This window comes from Lithobates pipiens, unplaced genomic scaffold, assembly GCF_037356315.1.
Source record: "Lithobates pipiens isolate NorthernLeopardFrog02 unplaced genomic scaffold, aLitPip1_a1.2 Scaffold_8, whole genome shotgun sequence".
NCBI lineage: Eukaryota > Metazoa > Chordata > Amphibia > Anura > Ranidae > Lithobates > Lithobates pipiens.
In genome coordinates, this window is record NW_027507903.1 from 576,727,861 (window position 1) to 576,745,153 (window position 17,293).

Here is a 17,293-nt window from a genome sequence, read left to right on the forward strand (position 1 = left end):
ATTGGGGAAAAAATCGCAGCCTTGACGTCATCAAGCAGTGAAAGTTTATACACGGCTGACATCAAAAACAAACTTCACGCACTCACAGCGCCTGGGGCCCGTCCATGTGTTCATGCCTCCTACACATGTCTGTTCCCTTAGGAGAGAGATTCCGGCATCTGCTTTCACTAATAAACTTTGTGAGACCATCTCAATAATAAAGGCCCCCATAGACAACTTGAATGGTAGCCCTGCAAGGCTCAACAGACGTGAAATTAAATTATAACTAAAGGCAAAACTTTTTCGTTTTTTTTTTTTCTCGTTTTTTGGTCAGAGCGGTCTGTCTCAATCTTTTTACCTCTAAGGAACCCTTAAAATAATGTTCAGGTCTCAGGAAACCCCTGGTAAGATTAGTCCAGTGGGGGTCATTGGGCAAACATTGATGGTGGTAAGTGGAAAGATTTCCCCCTCCCTTACATGGTGTCTAGAATGACACCCTTGCAGTCATGCCGCTGGCTTTGCCAAGTGGCGTTAGACCTGGAACTATTCAGGCACCATCAGATGAGAGGCCATGCTAGCCATGGCTCAAGGAACCCCTAGCTTTCCCGGGAGGGTCCTTAGAATTCCAGAGAACTCCGGTTGAGAATGGGTGGGTTAAAGCGTAGATGGATTTGAACACTTGGATCATTGGACATTACAACATGACAAGTACGTCCCATGCGCAGCTTCCTGGCTGATCAATGCCAGTATTTTTTGATAACATACTGCATTCATCTTGCCGTCAATTTTGACCAAATTTCCTGTGCCTTTGTAGCAAAACATCAGCGATCCCCCTCCGTGTTTCACAGTAGGAATGGTGTACCTTTCATCATAGGCCTTGTTGACTCCTCTCCAAATGTAGCTTTTATGGTTGTGACCAACAAGCTCAATTTTGGTCTTATTACTCCAAATGACTTTGTGCCAGAAGGTCTGAGGCTTGTCTCTGTGCTGTTTGGTGTATTGTAAGTGGGATACTTTGTGGCATTTGCATAGTAATGGCTTTCTCCTGGTGACTCAACCATGCAGCTCATCTTTCTTCAAGTACCTACTTATTGTGCATCTTGAAACAGCCGCACCACATGTTTTCAAAGAGTCCTGTATTTCACCTGAAGTTATTTGTGGGATTTTTGTTTGCATCCCAAACAATTTATCTGGCAGTTGTGGCTGAAATTTTAGTTGGTCTACCTGACCGTGGTACGGTTTCAACAGAACCCCTCATTTTCCACTTCTTGATTAGAGTTTGAACACTGCTGATTGGCATTCTAAATCTTTTTATATTCCTTTCCTGTTTTATACAGTTCAACTACCTTTTCCCGCAGATCCTTTGACAATTCTTTTGCGTTCCCCATGGCTCAGAATCCAGAAATGTCAGTGCAGCACTGGATGCAAGGTTCTGTCAGGAGTCCAGAAACTCATTGACCTTTTAAGCACCATACACACTATTAGATTTTCTGCAGATTTTTGTCTTCAGATTTACCAAAACCATATAATATGAGGTCAAACCTTAATGCCGCGTACACACGATCGGAATTTCGGCCAGCAAAAGACCGATGAGAGATTTTCATCGGAAAATGCGACCGTGTGTATGCATGCTCTCAATGCTCTCAATTTTCCCGATGGACAAAACTTTCTATCGGAAATTCCGATCGTGTGTATGCAATTCCGACGCGCAAAAACTCACGCATGCTCAGATTCAACTACGAGACGGAAGCTATTGGATACTGGGTATTGAACTTCCTTTTTCTAGTCCTGTCGTACGTGTTGTATGTCACCGCGTTCTTAACGGTTGGAATTTGGTGTAGCCGTGTGTAGGCAAGACAGTTTGAGTGGAATTCCATCAGAATTCCAACGGGAAAACCATCAGAGCTTTTTCCGATGAGGATTGCGATCGTGTGTACGCGGCATCAGAGTTTTAAAAATCTGCAGAAAATCTAATAGTGTGTATGGGTCTTTATACACACTTACTAATTACAAGCAAACAGATCACAGGTGAGGATGGTTACCTTCAAACCGCTTTGTGTCAACTTGTGTGCATGTTATCAGGCCAAAATCACCAGGGTATGTAAACTTTTGATCGGGATCATTTGGGTAGTTTCTGTTTTCATTATGATATAAAAAGAGTAAACACAGATGATTGATAATAAATGGCTTCAGCCAAACACTAACTACGAGTGAAAGAAATGTTTTTGTGTTATCATTCATACTCTCTGAAAAATGGCCAAGAAATCATAAATTCTGCCAGGGTATATAAACTTATGAGCACAGATGTCTGTTCTGATGTCAAAATGGGAAGCAATTACAAATAGGATAAATTAAATTGTATTTAAAGTTTTGGAATAAGAATAATTTGTTATCCTTCTTGGAGCGGATGCTCCAATATGAAATATGAAACCCCGCGGCTCACACCCAACACACTACGCCACCCTACCCTGCTAAGACGCAGCATTGCTAACCAACCTTTCTGAACAAATGAGGTACACAGCATTTCTGTGCTGCAGAGCATACTTGTTTATTAAAAACTACACTTATTAATGAATGCCCCTCAATGACTGTAGTACCCAGCATATTCCAGCCCTGATGTTTTCATATCACTTATTGAACCTGTGTGGTGTTCATTGTGTACTGTGGGTGAATGGTTGTGTTATGCTGCGTACACATGAGCGGAATGCCCGACAGAAAAAGTCAGACGGGAGCTTTTCATCATATATTGCGATCGTGTGTATGCCTCATCTGACTTTTTACATCGAAAATTCTGATGGACCTAGAAATAGAACGTGTTCTATATATTTACGACTGAACCAATTCCTATCAGGAAAAGCGCTCGTCTGTATGCTGTTCCGATGTACCAAAAACGACGCATGCTCTGAAGCAAGTACAAGACGGAAGCTATTGGCTACTGAAATTCCTTTTTCTAGTCCCATCATACGTGTTGTACGTCACGCCATTCTTGACGGTGGGACTTTGGTGTGATCGTGTGTACGCAAGACAATTTCAGCGGAATTCCATTGGAAAAACCTTCAGAGTTTATTCTGGCGGGAAAATCGGTCGTGTATACAGGGCATTAGGGGCCAGAGGACATATTGAGAAGGGAACCTAAAGTGTCCCCAGGCTGAGAATATTCCAATTTCTTTCCACTTTCGAACTGGTTGAAATCATCAAAGTGTAGTCTGAACCCATGGACAGCCATAGAGCACATAATAGAGTTTGTCACATTTAGACCCCGTTCACACGGGTTTCAGGTGTTTTAGTGCAAAAAAAAAAAATAAACGCCTGAAAACGGCCTATCATGCCTCCCCGTGTGAAAGCACGAGTACCTTTACACTGGGGCGGTGCGCTTGCGCAACGGGAAAAAAAGCCCTTCAAGCAACATCTTTGGGTCATTGTAGAAGCGGTGTATACAGCGCACCTAAACCACCCCTGCCCATTGGAATGAATGGGCAGCGCTTCTGAATCGCCTGAAAAGCGCTTCAGAAGCGCCGCAGCATGGGAGCTTTTAACACCTTCTTCGGTTGCTAGCGCGGGGGGGGGGGGGGGGCTTAAAAGTGCCCTGCTAGCAGCCAAAAAGCACAGCTAAAACAGTGGTAAAGCGCCTCAAAAACTAGAGGCACTTTACCACTAAGCCCTTGTACACACGATCGGAGATTCCGATGGAATGTGTCCGATCGGAGCGTTTTGTCGGATATTCCGACTGTGTGTGGTATGCATCGGACTGTTTCCGTCGGAATATCCGTCAGACCAAATTTTCCAACTTCCCGGAAATATTTTCTGACAAAATGCTCCGATCGGACATACTCCGATTATGTGTAGAGAATTCCGATCGGACAAAGTGCCACGCATGCTCAGATCAAATTCCTACATCAAAGCTATTGGCTACTAGCCTGAACGTAGTCCCATCGTAACTAAATAACGTCATCACGTTCTGAAAGATCGGATTTTCCGACAACTTTGTCCGACCGTGTGTATGCAACAGTTTCGGACAAGATCCGTCGGACATAATCCGACGGATTTGGTTGGCGGAAACTCTGACCGTGTGTACAAGGGCTAAGTGATCCGCCGTCTCAATGTGAAAGGGATCTAAGGCTTCATGTGCACGGGGTGTTTTGAAACCTCCCCTGAGCAATTTAACTTGACCGGTAATAACCGACGTTTAAAAACGTCTGTTTTGCTGCGTTTACATGTCACGTTTAGAAGCATTGTTTTTTTTTTTTTTTTATCAAATAGTCAAAAATGTATCTCCATTAAAAACGTCTGTAAACAAAATGTGACTAAACGTGAGTAAGGCTTCATGTACACGGGACGTTGTTCAACTTCTCCTGAAAGATTTAACTTGACAGCTAGAAACCGGCATCTAAAAACAGCTGTCTAGCCGTGTTTAGTCACGTTTAGCAGCGTTTGCCTCTAGAAGCGTTTGAAAAAAAAAATTTTTTTTCAAAATAGCCAAAAATGGAAAACACATGTAAATGAAACACGGCTAAATGCAAGTTGCCGCGTTTAGTCGCTTTTGCCCACATTTGGCGTTTGAAATGCCTCTATGCACAGTTTCTGAACGCATTTTTTTTTTTGTTCCAAAAAAAGCCTCCAAACACAACTGCATAGAAATGACTATAAATGACCCTGTGTACATGTACTGATAAGATAGCATAGAGGAGGGTTCAGGAGCAGTTGAAAAAATGCCAAACTGCCCTGAAGGGCTCATGCACACAGGACATTTTTACAGCTGATGTTAGGGCCGTTTAACTTTTTTTTTTTTTTTTAACTGCTTCTAAACGCCCCTCCATTTTAGCCTATGTGTCCATGCACACACAAACCATCAGAGGCGTTTGGAGGCATGAGTGTTTAGGGGCAGTAGAAAAAAAAAAAGACACAAGCCACATTTGATGTTTTTATGCATTTTTACATTATAAAGTGTGTTTTTACTGAAAAAAAAAACTGCAAAAAAATTGGGAAAACGCGGCTAAATGCGAAAAAATTTGCATTTTTAAAATATCCTGAGAGCATGAGCCCTTACAGTTCATGCCTTTCCCTAATTTGTCCACTAGATGGTGCCAGAGTCCTCTGCTTGTTGTATCTGGACATGGAAGTGGCTCTCCTGTGTTGCAGCAGTTTGCCTATTTCCAAGGAGTTGGAGAGATTAACCCTATCAGGGCTGTGTGCATCCTAACCCGACACCCCCACCCTCCACGTTCCACATATCAGCACTCAGTACAAAAAAAAAAAAAAAAAACCTGTCAGCTGTTTATAACAAATAAAAAGTGTCAGTATAAACGGCATTGGCCTTATGTAAAGTGCAGTAACTGGCTATACACACTGCAATCTCATTGTACAATCCCTGTGCAATCTCATTTACATTTATCAAAACTATGTCATATGGGAACAAACCTATACAATCCAATCAATTTCCAGCCAGTTGCCTTTATGTAGCAGTGCTAAAGGAGATTGTACAATCAGATTGTATAGTGTATGGTCAGCTTTACCATCCGTGATGATGTCAGCACATTTTTGTATTCTGCTGCCTCAGATCCAGGCGCACTGATTGGTAGGCAGCCCGAGTGAGAGCCGGGGGTCACAATAAAACACGCAGGGTGGGGTGCACCTGTCCAGTGTGTGATCCCGGTATGAACCGGCCCTAACGCTATGCGTGTTTTTAAGCTTGCGTTCACACCCGAGCGATTTGTCGTGCCTTTCCAAAAGCCAGACAATAGAATTTCCACTTAATTCTATGGGGCCCATTCTTTGTCAGGCCAAGGAAGCACAGCTGCATCAACAGGGCACGATCAAATGTTTTTGGCTCTATAGATTTCACTGGAAAAACGTGCGTACCTCACTGGGTTTTTCTGTGTGTACTTCCACACCTAACGGCCAGATTCCTCCTCTTAGGAACCTGCTTTCTATTGGCCAAAACAATAGATAATATTGGGGCACTCACCCATAGAGGAGGAGCCAGGAGTACCAGAGAGGAGGAGGATCAGGGCAGTTCTGTGCAAAGCTAAAAAAAAAAAAAAAAAAAAAAAAAAAAAGCTTTAGAATCATTTGAAGAGTGATCTGAAAGTGAATCACTCTTCAAAGAACAAAGCACGTGTGAACAAGCCTTTTGGATTTCGAAAACAGGCACAAAGTTGTGCGATTCTGCGCCCACTTATGACATGTGTCTGTGTCGCACTTGTGGTGACGTTCATGGTATCCCCAAATGCAGTGATTAGCCTGATTAGATTAATAGGTTGCCTTATGGGGTTCAGCACACAGTGCACAGCTGTGCATGGCAGCCAATCAGCTTCTAACTTCAGCTTGTTCAATTAAGCTTTAACAGTAAGCCCTGGTTCACATTGATGTGATATGGCATGCGACGTGTCAAAATCGCATGTCAAATTGGCGGCAATTGCCAGCGTCTGAATCGGCGCCGCACCGATTCCCAAAAGTCGTTTCTGTACTACTTTTGGCGATTTCGGGGTGCGATTTCCATTGACATCTGTGCAGAGACCTCCACAGAGATGTCTCTGAAAGGCCCCCCCAAGTCCAGCTGACAGCAATGAAATCGTACGAGTTCATTCCCGCAGTCAGTGTGAACCTCAGCGCTAAAACCTGGAAGCTGATTGGAGCTTCCCCAGATTTTGCACTCTCCAGTTTTAGTAAATCTCCCATGTTGGGAGTTTTTTTTAAATGAGTAGCTCATGTGTATGTATGTGTGTATATATATATATATATAACACATACATACATACATACATACACATAGTCGTGGCTGAAATTGGCACCCAGTTGGCACACCAGAAATGTTTCCAGAAAATCAAGTATTTCCCACAGAAAAGTATTGCACAAGCTTTGCTATACACGTTTATTCCCTTTGTGTGTATTGGAACAAAACAAAAAAAGGGAGGAAAAAAGTAAATTGGACATAATGTCACACAAAACTCCAAAAATGGGCTGGTCAAAATTCTTGGCACCCTTTCAAAATTGTTTCAAGCATGTGATGCTCCTTTAGGCTGGGTTCACACTGCAGCGGTGTATGAGAACGGATGTGATTCGCACCGCACTGCAGTGCAAATCAAATCCGATCTCTGTGTGATGCCAGTTCAGCCATACAGATAGTATACAGATAGTATGGCTGAATTCGCATCGCACACGGCCCAAACTCGCACAGGACCCTTTTTTTGGTCAGCAGCAGAATTGGATCGCATGGGTGTTCACACCATGCGATCCGATTCCTGTCCGAGTTTGCAGATCGCACTGCGATATGCGAACTGATCTGGGGGTGTCATTAACGTTTCACTGACACTCCCAGCAGTTCGCATAGGGCAGTGTGAACTGCCGCCAGGAGGTATGCGATGCGGGAACCCGCAGCGGATTCACGGCGTTCCCGCATCGCTGCAATGTGAACCCAGCCTTAAACTCACCCGGGGCAAGTAACAGGTGTGGGCAATATAAAAATCACACCTGAAAGCAGGTAAAAAGGAGATAAGTGCCCTTAGTCTTTGTCTGAGGACTTGAGAACCAAAATTGTGGGAAAATATTAACAATCTCAAGGTTACACATCCATCTTCAGAGATTAGATCTGTCTTTGTCCACAGTGCACAACGTTATCAAGAAGTTTGCAATCCATGGCACTGTAGCTAATCTCTCTGGGCGTGGACAGAAGAGAAAAATTGATGAAAGGTTGCAATGCAGGATAGTCCGGATGGTGGATAAACAGCCCCAAACAAGTTCCAAAGAAATTCAAGCTGTCCTGCAGGCTCAAGGAGCATCAGTGTCAGCACAAACTATCCGTCGACACTTAAATGAAATGAAATGCTATGGCAGGAGACCCAGGAGGACCCCACTGCTGACACAGACATAAAAAAGCAAGACTACAGTTTGCCCAAATGTACTTGAGTAAGCCCAAATCCTTCTGGGAAAATGTCTTGTGGACAGATGACACCAAGATAGAGCTTTTTGATAAAGCACATCATTCTACTGTTTACTGAAAATGGAATTAGGCCTACAAAGAAAAGAACACAATACCTACAGTGAGATATGGTGGAGGTTCAATGACGTTTTGCTGCCTCTGGCACTGGGTGCCTTAAATGTGTGCAAGGCATCATGAAATCTGAGGATTACCAAAGGATTTTGGGTTGCACTGTAGAGCCCGGTGTCAGAAAGCTGGGTTTGCGTCCGAGATCTTGGGTCTTCCAGCAGGACAATGACCCCAAACATAAAAAGCACCCAGAAATGGATGGCAACAAAGCGCTGGAGAGTTCTAAAGTGGCCAGCATTGAGTCCAGATCGAAATCCCATTGAACTCCTGTGGAGAGATGTTAAAATTGCTGTTGGGAAAAGGCGCCCTTCCAATAAGAGACCTGGAGCAGTTTGCAAAGGAAGAGTGGTCCAAAATTCTGGGTGAGAGGCGTAAGAAGCTTATGGATGGTTATAGGAAGCGACTGATTTCAGTTATTTTTTTCCAAAGGGCGTGCAAACAAATATTAAGTTACATAGTTAGTAAGGTTCAGTCCAGTCCAACCTGAGTGAGTGTCTAAAATCGTCCCTATCCCTGTACATTGCACACTCACATAGGTCCCTACCCTCAAGGAGCCACAATCCAAGGTCCCCATACATATACTAGGACCAATTTTTGGACAGAAGCCAATTAACCTACCTGCATGTCTTTGGATTGTGGGAGGAAACCGGAGTACCCGGAGGAAACCCACGCAGGCACAGGGAGAACATGCAAACTCCAGGCAGGTAGTGTTGTGGTTGGGATTATGAGCCTTTTTACTGCTAGGCAAGAGTGCTAACCACTACACCACTGTGCCGCCCTTAGTTAAGGGTGCCAAGAATTTTGACCAGCCCGTTTTTGGAGTTTTGGGTGACATTATGTCCACCTTGCTATTTTTTTTTTCCTCCCCTTTTATTTTTTGTTTTGTTCCAATACACAAAGGGAATAATCATGTGTATAGCAAAACATGTGTTACTGCAATACCAATACCCCTTTCTGGAGTGCCAACTATTATGGCCATGATTGTGTGACACACACACACACACACACACACACACACACACACACACACACACACACACACACACACACACACACACACACACACACACACACACACACACACACACACACACACACACACACACACACACACACACACACACACACACACACACACACACACACACACACACACACACACACACGTTGATTTACTAAAACTGAAGAGTGCAAAAAAAATCTGGTTCAGCTGTACATAGAAACCAATCATCTTCTAACTTCAGTGTGTTCAGTTAAGCTTTGAAAATAAACTGGAATGTGATTGGTTTGTATGCAGAGCTGCCGCACATGTTGCACTCTCCAGGTTTAGTAGATCTCCTCTCCGTAGTATGTGATGTTTTCCCTCCTGAGGGCGGCTCTCACCTCCACTGACACTGACAGCTGCCCTCCCCTCTATCAGTTTAAAGTCGGCCAGCATTGTGCTGGGTGGAGTCACTGTCAGGGGAAACCACACCCACTGTCTGGCTGAGAGTAAAACTTGGAACTGTGAGATCCTCTGGAGAGAATGGAACATGGATGGAGCCAAGAGACCCGTCCCAGGTCACCGTCATAGACAGCACTTCTCTCCCTGTATTATGTGATCTGTACCCCCATCCTTACAGAACGCTCCTATGATGGCCATACACACAGAAATTTATAGACAATCGCATTTTCAATTTATTGTCCAATCAGAAATGGTTTGATGTGCCATACACTTAGAGCCCTTTCACACTGCTCCGTTTTTGTTATTTTTGAGGCAAAATGCATTACAAATGTATCCCTTTAAGGCCCTTGTTTACATTGAATGCAGCTATAAAATCCCACCATTTTAAATCCGCATGTCAGTGTGACACGATTCTGAAGACATCTGGGCGGCTTCATGCACCGATATCTATGCACGTCACACCCAAAATCATCGAAAGTAGTGCAGGAACTACTTTTTTAAATCACTGCAGCACCAGAAAGCGCGGATTTGAACAGCGGCCTTTTGCTGACAATAGGGAGCGACTTCAAATCGCATTACAAGTGGCTCCGATGGGAACGAGGGGCTAAATTCTATGGAGCTCTTCACACCAGTGCGGTGCAGGTGTGCGGTGCGTTTTTTTTTTTAAAAGTCCTGCATCCTGCGCTTCTCCAAAAATGGAAGCGTTCAAGTTAGTGCGACACCCATTTTTCGGTGCCACAACGATTTGAGAAAAAGGTTCCTGCACTATGTTTTGCATTTGAATGATCAGATTATGAGATCACATGGTGCAAACAGAGATTCGATCAATACCCTGATATCCGAACTGACGATTGTATCTTAACCCCTTTCTGCCCAAGCTAGGTATCCCTTTAACACCCGGGGGGGGGGGGGGGGGGGGTAGAAGGACAACCTGGTCATGTGAGTACTGTGATTGGCTCTTACATTGCCCACATGATTGGGAGCCAGTCCCTCAGCTCCCATTCATTAGTAGAGACTGAGCTGTCAGTGACAGTTTGATCCGTGTGCTGGGAGCGTGCTCAGCACAGGACCCTCAGCTGCCCATGAGCACATACGTGTGCCATGTGGCCGTTCTTTGTTGCCGCACATGTGTTTGGCAGCACAAGGTTACCTATTGGATGAAATATGTGACATGTGAACCCAATGCGTTGTGGACTAGAGATTTTTGCGTTGGAAAGGAAAACACAATTGTATTGAAATGTGTATGGCCACCGCCAGGGGATCGGGAGGGAATGTTGGACTGTTCTTTATGCCTTCCTCTAGATCAGAGGTCTCCAAACTATGGCCCCGGGGCCGAATTCAGCCCTTTGCTTGCCTTTATCTGGCCCTTGAGGCACTATTCCTCCCACCAACAACAATGATGGGGCACTATTCCTCCCACTGACACCAATGATGGGGCATTATTCCTCCCACCAACACCAATGATGGGGCACTATTCCTCCCACCAACACCAATGATGGGGCAATATTCCTCCCACCAACACCAATGATGGGGCACTATTCCTCCCACTGACACCAATGATGGGGCATTATTCCTACCACCAACACCAATGATGGGGCAATATTCCTCCCACCAACACCAATGATGGGGCACTATTCCTCCCACTGACACCAATGATGGGGCACTATTCCTCCCACCAACACCAATGATGGGGCACTATTCCTCCCACCAACACCAATGATGGGGCACTATTCCTCCCACCAACACCAATGATGGGGCAATATTCCTCCCACCAACACCAATGATGGGGCACTATTCCTCCCACCAACACCAATGATGGGGCACTATTCCTCCCACCAACACCAATGATGGGGCACTATTCCTCCCACCAACACCAATGATGGGGCACTATTCCTCCCACTGACACCAATGATGGGGCACTATTCCTCCCACTGACACCAATGATGGGGCACTATTCCTCCCACTGACACCAATGATGGGGCTCTATTCCTCCCACTGACACCAATGACGGGGCTCTATTCCTCCCACTGACACCAATGACGGGGCTCTATTCCTCCCACTGACACCAATGACGGGGCTCTATTCCTCCCACTGACACCAATGATGGGGCACTATTCCTCCTACTGGCACCAACAAAGGGGCACTATTCCTCCCACTGACACCAATGATGGGGCACTATTCCTTCCACTGACACCAATGATGGGGCACTATTCCTCCCACCGACACCAACGATGGGACACTATTCCTCCCACCGACACCAATGACGGGGCTCTATTCCTCCCACTGACACCAATGATGGGGCACTATTCCTCCCACTGGCACCAGCAAAGGGGCACTATTCCTCCCACTGACACCAATGATGGGGCACTATTCCTTCCACTGACACCAATGATGAGGCACTATTCCTTCCACCGACACCAACGATGGGACACTATTCCTCCCACCGACACCAATGATGGGGCATTGTTTTCTTCCACTGGGCACAGTCCGGCCCCCTAAATCCTGAAGGACAGTAAGCTGGCTCTTTCTGTAGAAAGTTTGGGGACCCCTGATCTAGATCCACTATCGGGTTTGGGGTTCTCTATATGGAGGTTTTACATTTTTATTTCTTCCTTCTTTTTATTGGTTGGACTTTTTTGTATTTTATTTTTATTTTTTTCTGTGACCTCTTTTATATCTAAATCCAGTATGTGTTCCCCTCCCCCATGTGATGTTATCTTCCATACAGAACATGCAGGTAGAGGGCGCCATGCGATTTGTTTTGTCTGCGCTCTGTTTATCCTATCAGAATCATGTTTGACATGTAACTTCACCTTTTGTCACAAATGTATTACTGTAAAACACAAGATGTGAACAATCAGTGCGGCACGTTGTGTTTATTTCCCTTCTCATTTATGGAATCTGCTCTCTGTTCTCAGCTGAAGATCCCTTTTTAAATTAATTCCTCTATAGACACTTTGTGCGCATCACATGCCTCTGCAAGCCCAGATATTATCTTGTAAAAGCAGCAGTGACATCACTGGGCTGTACATCAGCTTGAGCAGAGCTGTGGGAGGGGCCCTGCAGCTCCACCCACTGCAGGCTGGCTGCAGGAAACCATAGGAGGGGGCGGAGACAAGACCAGCCACCCTGCACAAGGAGGGAGAGCAGCAGAGAGCGGTCTTTATTACAGGAAGTCTCACACTGGATTACTGCACAGATCTGTAAGGAATCCACAAATGCACCGACATTCAAGGAAGAATACACAATTAATATATTTTATAATTGCTTTTTCTCAGCTTAATTTAATATATTAAATACAGGGAGCTCAGCACTTAAAGCCCAACTCTACCCAAATTTTTTTTTTTTTTTTTTTGGGTGTGGATAGAACAGGGAAGGGTTAAAACCTCTGCCAGGCTTTTATTGACATATGTGATGAGAACAGGACATAATGTAAAATTTATAATAAAGAGATCAAATTTGTTTTACTAGCTTAAATTGGTTGTGACGGCTGAAAGTATTTCCACCTTCATGTATTCTATACATGAAGGTAAAAAACCTTCTGCGTGCAGCTACCCCCCCCCCCCCTCCACCTCTAATACTTACCTGAGCTCCATCACGATCCAGTGATGTGCACCAGAGCCTCAGCTCTCCGGGGACTCTCCCTCCTCATTGGCTGAGACAGCCATTGGCTCCCGCTGCTGTCAGTCACAGCCAGTGAGCCAATGAGAAGAGGTAGGGGGTCGAGCAGTGGCTCTGTGTCTGAATGGACACGCAGAGCAGCGGCTCTTCTCAGGTGCCCCCTACAGCAAGCTGTTTGCTATTGGGGGTGACTGGTCAAGAGGGAGGAGCCAGGAGCGCCGTGGGGGGACCCTAGAAGAAGAGGACCAGGGTTGCTCTGTGCAAAACCAGAGCAGGTAAGTATAACATGTTTGCTTTTTTTATTTTTAACCACTTGCTGACCAGCCACAAACCGCCATAGGTGTACATCAGGCTCATACACAGCGATTTGTGCTCGCTCACTCCCATTGGCCAGAGGGGAAGCCAATCAGCGGGTCAGCGATTGTTCCCCGCTGTGACAGAACGGGGATCTGTCATAGTAAACAAGGCAGATCTCCATTCTATCAAGGATGACACACAGATCTTGTCTTTCTGCTATGCTATGATCTGTGTGTTGTCCCAGACAGCCCTTCCCCCACACAGTTAGAACACACTGAGGGAACACATTTAACCCCTTGCTCACCCCTGATGTTAACCCCCTTCCCTGCCAGTGTCATTAGTACAATCCAAGTGCATATTTTTAGCACTGATCACTGTAATAATGTCACTGGTTCCCAAATATATTTCAAAAATGTCAGTTAGGTGTCTGATCTGTTTGCCATAATGTCGCAGTCCCGCTAAAAATCAGAGATCGCCACCATTACTAGTAAAAAAAAAAAAAAATCCTATAAATCTATTTTTTATTTGTTTTTTGTTTTTGTTTTGTTTTTTTGCGCTGCTTAAGCTGGGATGAACCTATTTTCTTGGAACTTTTTGGGCTTCTTTTAAAAAGTAAAAAAATATAGTTTTTTTCAAAATTGTCGCTTTTTTTTTTTATAGCGCAAAAAATAAAAATCCGCAGAGGTGATCAAATACCACCAAAAGAAAGCTCTATCTGAGGGGGTGAAAAAAGGATGTCTATTTTGTTTGGGTACATTGTCGCACGACCGTGCAATTTACCAGCTAAAGCGACGCAGCGCCGTATCGCAAAAAACGGCCTGGTCAGAAAGGGGGTGAATTCTTCTGGGGCTGAAGTGACTAAAAGAAAAAAAACTTGACTTTAATAGCATTTTACCAGTCACACCTGTGTGATGCGCGTGTGCACATTATTTTTTTGCAGGTTGCTCGTGCGACCGCATAGGACAGCCCATTCACTTGTACAGAGTAGCTCCTGCACTTTTTTTTTTTTTTTTGGCAGTGAGCCTTTTGCGTTTTCGTATCGAGCGTTTTGGAGCTTTTTTCACACGACAAAACATGCATCGCGTCACGAAGAAATAAATGCGATGCACTTTTTGGGGCATTTTCCGGAACTTGCGCATGTTCCCAGAGCACGAAGGTGTGAATGGGACCGAAATGATGGTTAAGAATTTATTAAAGAATTTGTAAGGAAAAACGCATTATGGATGGTTAAGAATTTATTGATTTATTTGTAAGGCGAAACGCGTTAGTGTCTAATGATTTTTTAAATAAACTCTGCAGATTATGTATGGACTCCAGCGTTGACGTTTTGTTGTTATTGATTTCTTCCTGTCTTGGTGACAACTGCTCCATCATCTCTTCTATGTAAGACTATACATGACTATTCTACTTAAAACTAAAAAAATATATATATATAATTTTTGGCTAAAGTTTGGCTTTAATGGTGGACAGTGCAGTCCTGAGACAGTCTGTTGGTTTGGAGAAGGGAGAGGAGGGTGGAGCAGGAGCATGCCTTGCTATCCTAGGCTATGGGGCTGTGTGCTTCTATTGATGCACACAGCGCAGGGAGACTTAACTCTAGCTCCTGCACACAAGGGTGGCTCCATAGGAAGCTGCAAGAGAAAGGAGCCACCCTGAGGCAGGAAACCTGCGGGCAGGTTTAAACTGGAACACGGGCAAGAATTAAACCCTGGTTGACACTGAATGCGACTTTGAAATTGTGCGACTTCAAGCAAAAAGCCAGCATGCTACAAGGTGTGTGAATTGTCAAGGATCTAGTGGTGGCCACACACGGAAAAATCTGATGTAACAATTCTTCGCAGAATCGAGCAATATGATTGGATCTGTGAATGATCGAAAAAAATATTGATTTCAAGCAAAATTGATCACTTTTAAATGGAAATTATTCTGATTGCTCCGGATGGAAAATAGATTAATACAATCGATGAGCCCCCCGCGTTCACTCTGAATGGGACTTTGCTTGAAGTCGCACGATTTCAAAGCCGCAGGTCAGTGCAATTTCGGGTGCAACTTGCCTGACATCTTTGCGACCTTATGCAAGTTGCACCTGAAATTGCAAAAAAAAAAAAAAATGGCACCGGAACTTTTTTTTTTCAAATCGGTGCAGCTCGGCAAAGTTGGAGTTGCACCGATATGAACATTTCTATTGCCGACAATAGTGGGCAACTTGTCATGCAATTTGGAACTGTCAAATTGCACGGCAAGTCGCATCAGTGTGAATGGTGTGTGAAAGAAGAAGCTGCATACTCAGTAAGGACTTATTCACGCCACAACACATTCATTAACGCATGCACGATTCGTTTTTTTTTTTGTAATGTGTTGGCGTGCATTTTACATGCATTGCATTTCACCTGGATTTAGCGCGTATTGTGTTTGTGTGTTTGCGTGCTTTTGTGGTGCGGAACTGTAAAGTTGGAATCGCACCGTTTTGAACGGTTCTGTTGCGGACAATAGTGTGCGACTTGTCATGCAATTTGGAAACTGTCAAATCGCATGACAAGTCGCACCGCTGTGTAAAAGATGAAACTGCACACTCAGGGCCAGTTCACACCACATGCAGTCCAGTGCGTTTATTTATTTATTTTTACTGCATCAAAAGCGCATGGTTATATGGTTTTTCAATGGCATAGTTCACACCAGGGCCTGCAGCTCCAGAAAAAAAAGTAGAACATGCTGCATTTTTCCTGCACTGGACTGTGCAGGGACGCTGTCAAACGCATCAAAAACGCAATGGAATGCACAGGAACACACCTAAACGCACTGGAACACGTTCTTACTGAGGACCAGTTCACACCATAGAAACGCAATCCGCATGCGTTCTAGATGCCTTTCTGCATGCGTGTTCTCTAGGCGTTTTTGATGTGTTCCAGTGCGTTTTTGGTGCATTTTTGATACAGTCTGGTGCATTCCCCCCCCCCCCCCTCTTCTTTCTGAACATTAAGTATGGAATTGTGTGTTCCAGTGTGTTTTTGGTGCGTTCCAGTGCATTTTTGATGCGTTTTACAGCGTTCAAGCACAGTCTAATGCAGGAAATAAGCAACATGTTCTACTTTTTATTTTTTTTTCTGGAACTTCAAGCACTGGCGTCAACTATGCCATTGAAATCCATATAACCCACTTTCCATGCATTTTTGATCCAGGAAAAAAAAAACGCACTGGACTGCATGTGGTGTGAACTGGCCCTAAGTTTAAGAAAAAAAAAAGAGGGGGAAAAATGCACTGGATTGCATCAAAAACACACCAAAAACGCATCAGAACGTGCATACAGAAAAGCATCTGGAATGCATCCGGACTGCGTTTCTATGGGGCCAGCTCACACCACATACAGCCCAGTGCATTTTTGTTCTGCATCACAAACGCATTGAATGTAGGTTATATGGTTTCCAATGGCATAGTTCACACCAGTGCAGTCAGTTCCAGAAGAAAAAAGTAGAGCGTGCTGCATTTTTCCTGCACTGGACTGTACTGGAATGCAGTAAACGCATCAAAAACGCACTAGAAAGCATCAAAATGCACTGGACCCTAGTATAGGGAAAAAACTGAAAAAAAAAGAAAATAAGCACCTGGAATGCATCTGGAAACGCATCAAACACGCACTGGAAATCATCAAAAATGCACTGGACCCTTGTATAGGGGGAAAAAAAGAAAATAAGCACCTGGAATGCATCCGAAAATGCATCAAAACGCACCGGAATATATCGTGTAAACGTGTTAAAAACGCACGTGCAGAAACGGATCTGGAGTGCGTTTTTGTGGTGGTGAACCAGCCCTGAACTGTCCCTAAGGGCTTCTTCACACCACAATCCATACATTTTTGTAATGTGTTGGTGTGCATTTTAAATGCGTTCGGGTTTTTTTTGTTGCCT

At 44.4% G+C, this 17,293-nt stretch overlaps 1 protein-coding gene across 1 annotated transcript in view; it reads left to right on the forward strand.

Annotated features, from left to right (window-relative positions):
* Window positions 1–17,293, forward strand: part of PDE4A (phosphodiesterase 4A) — a 497,889-nt gene that overhangs the window by 289,636 nt on the left and 190,960 nt on the right. The window lies entirely within an intron of this gene.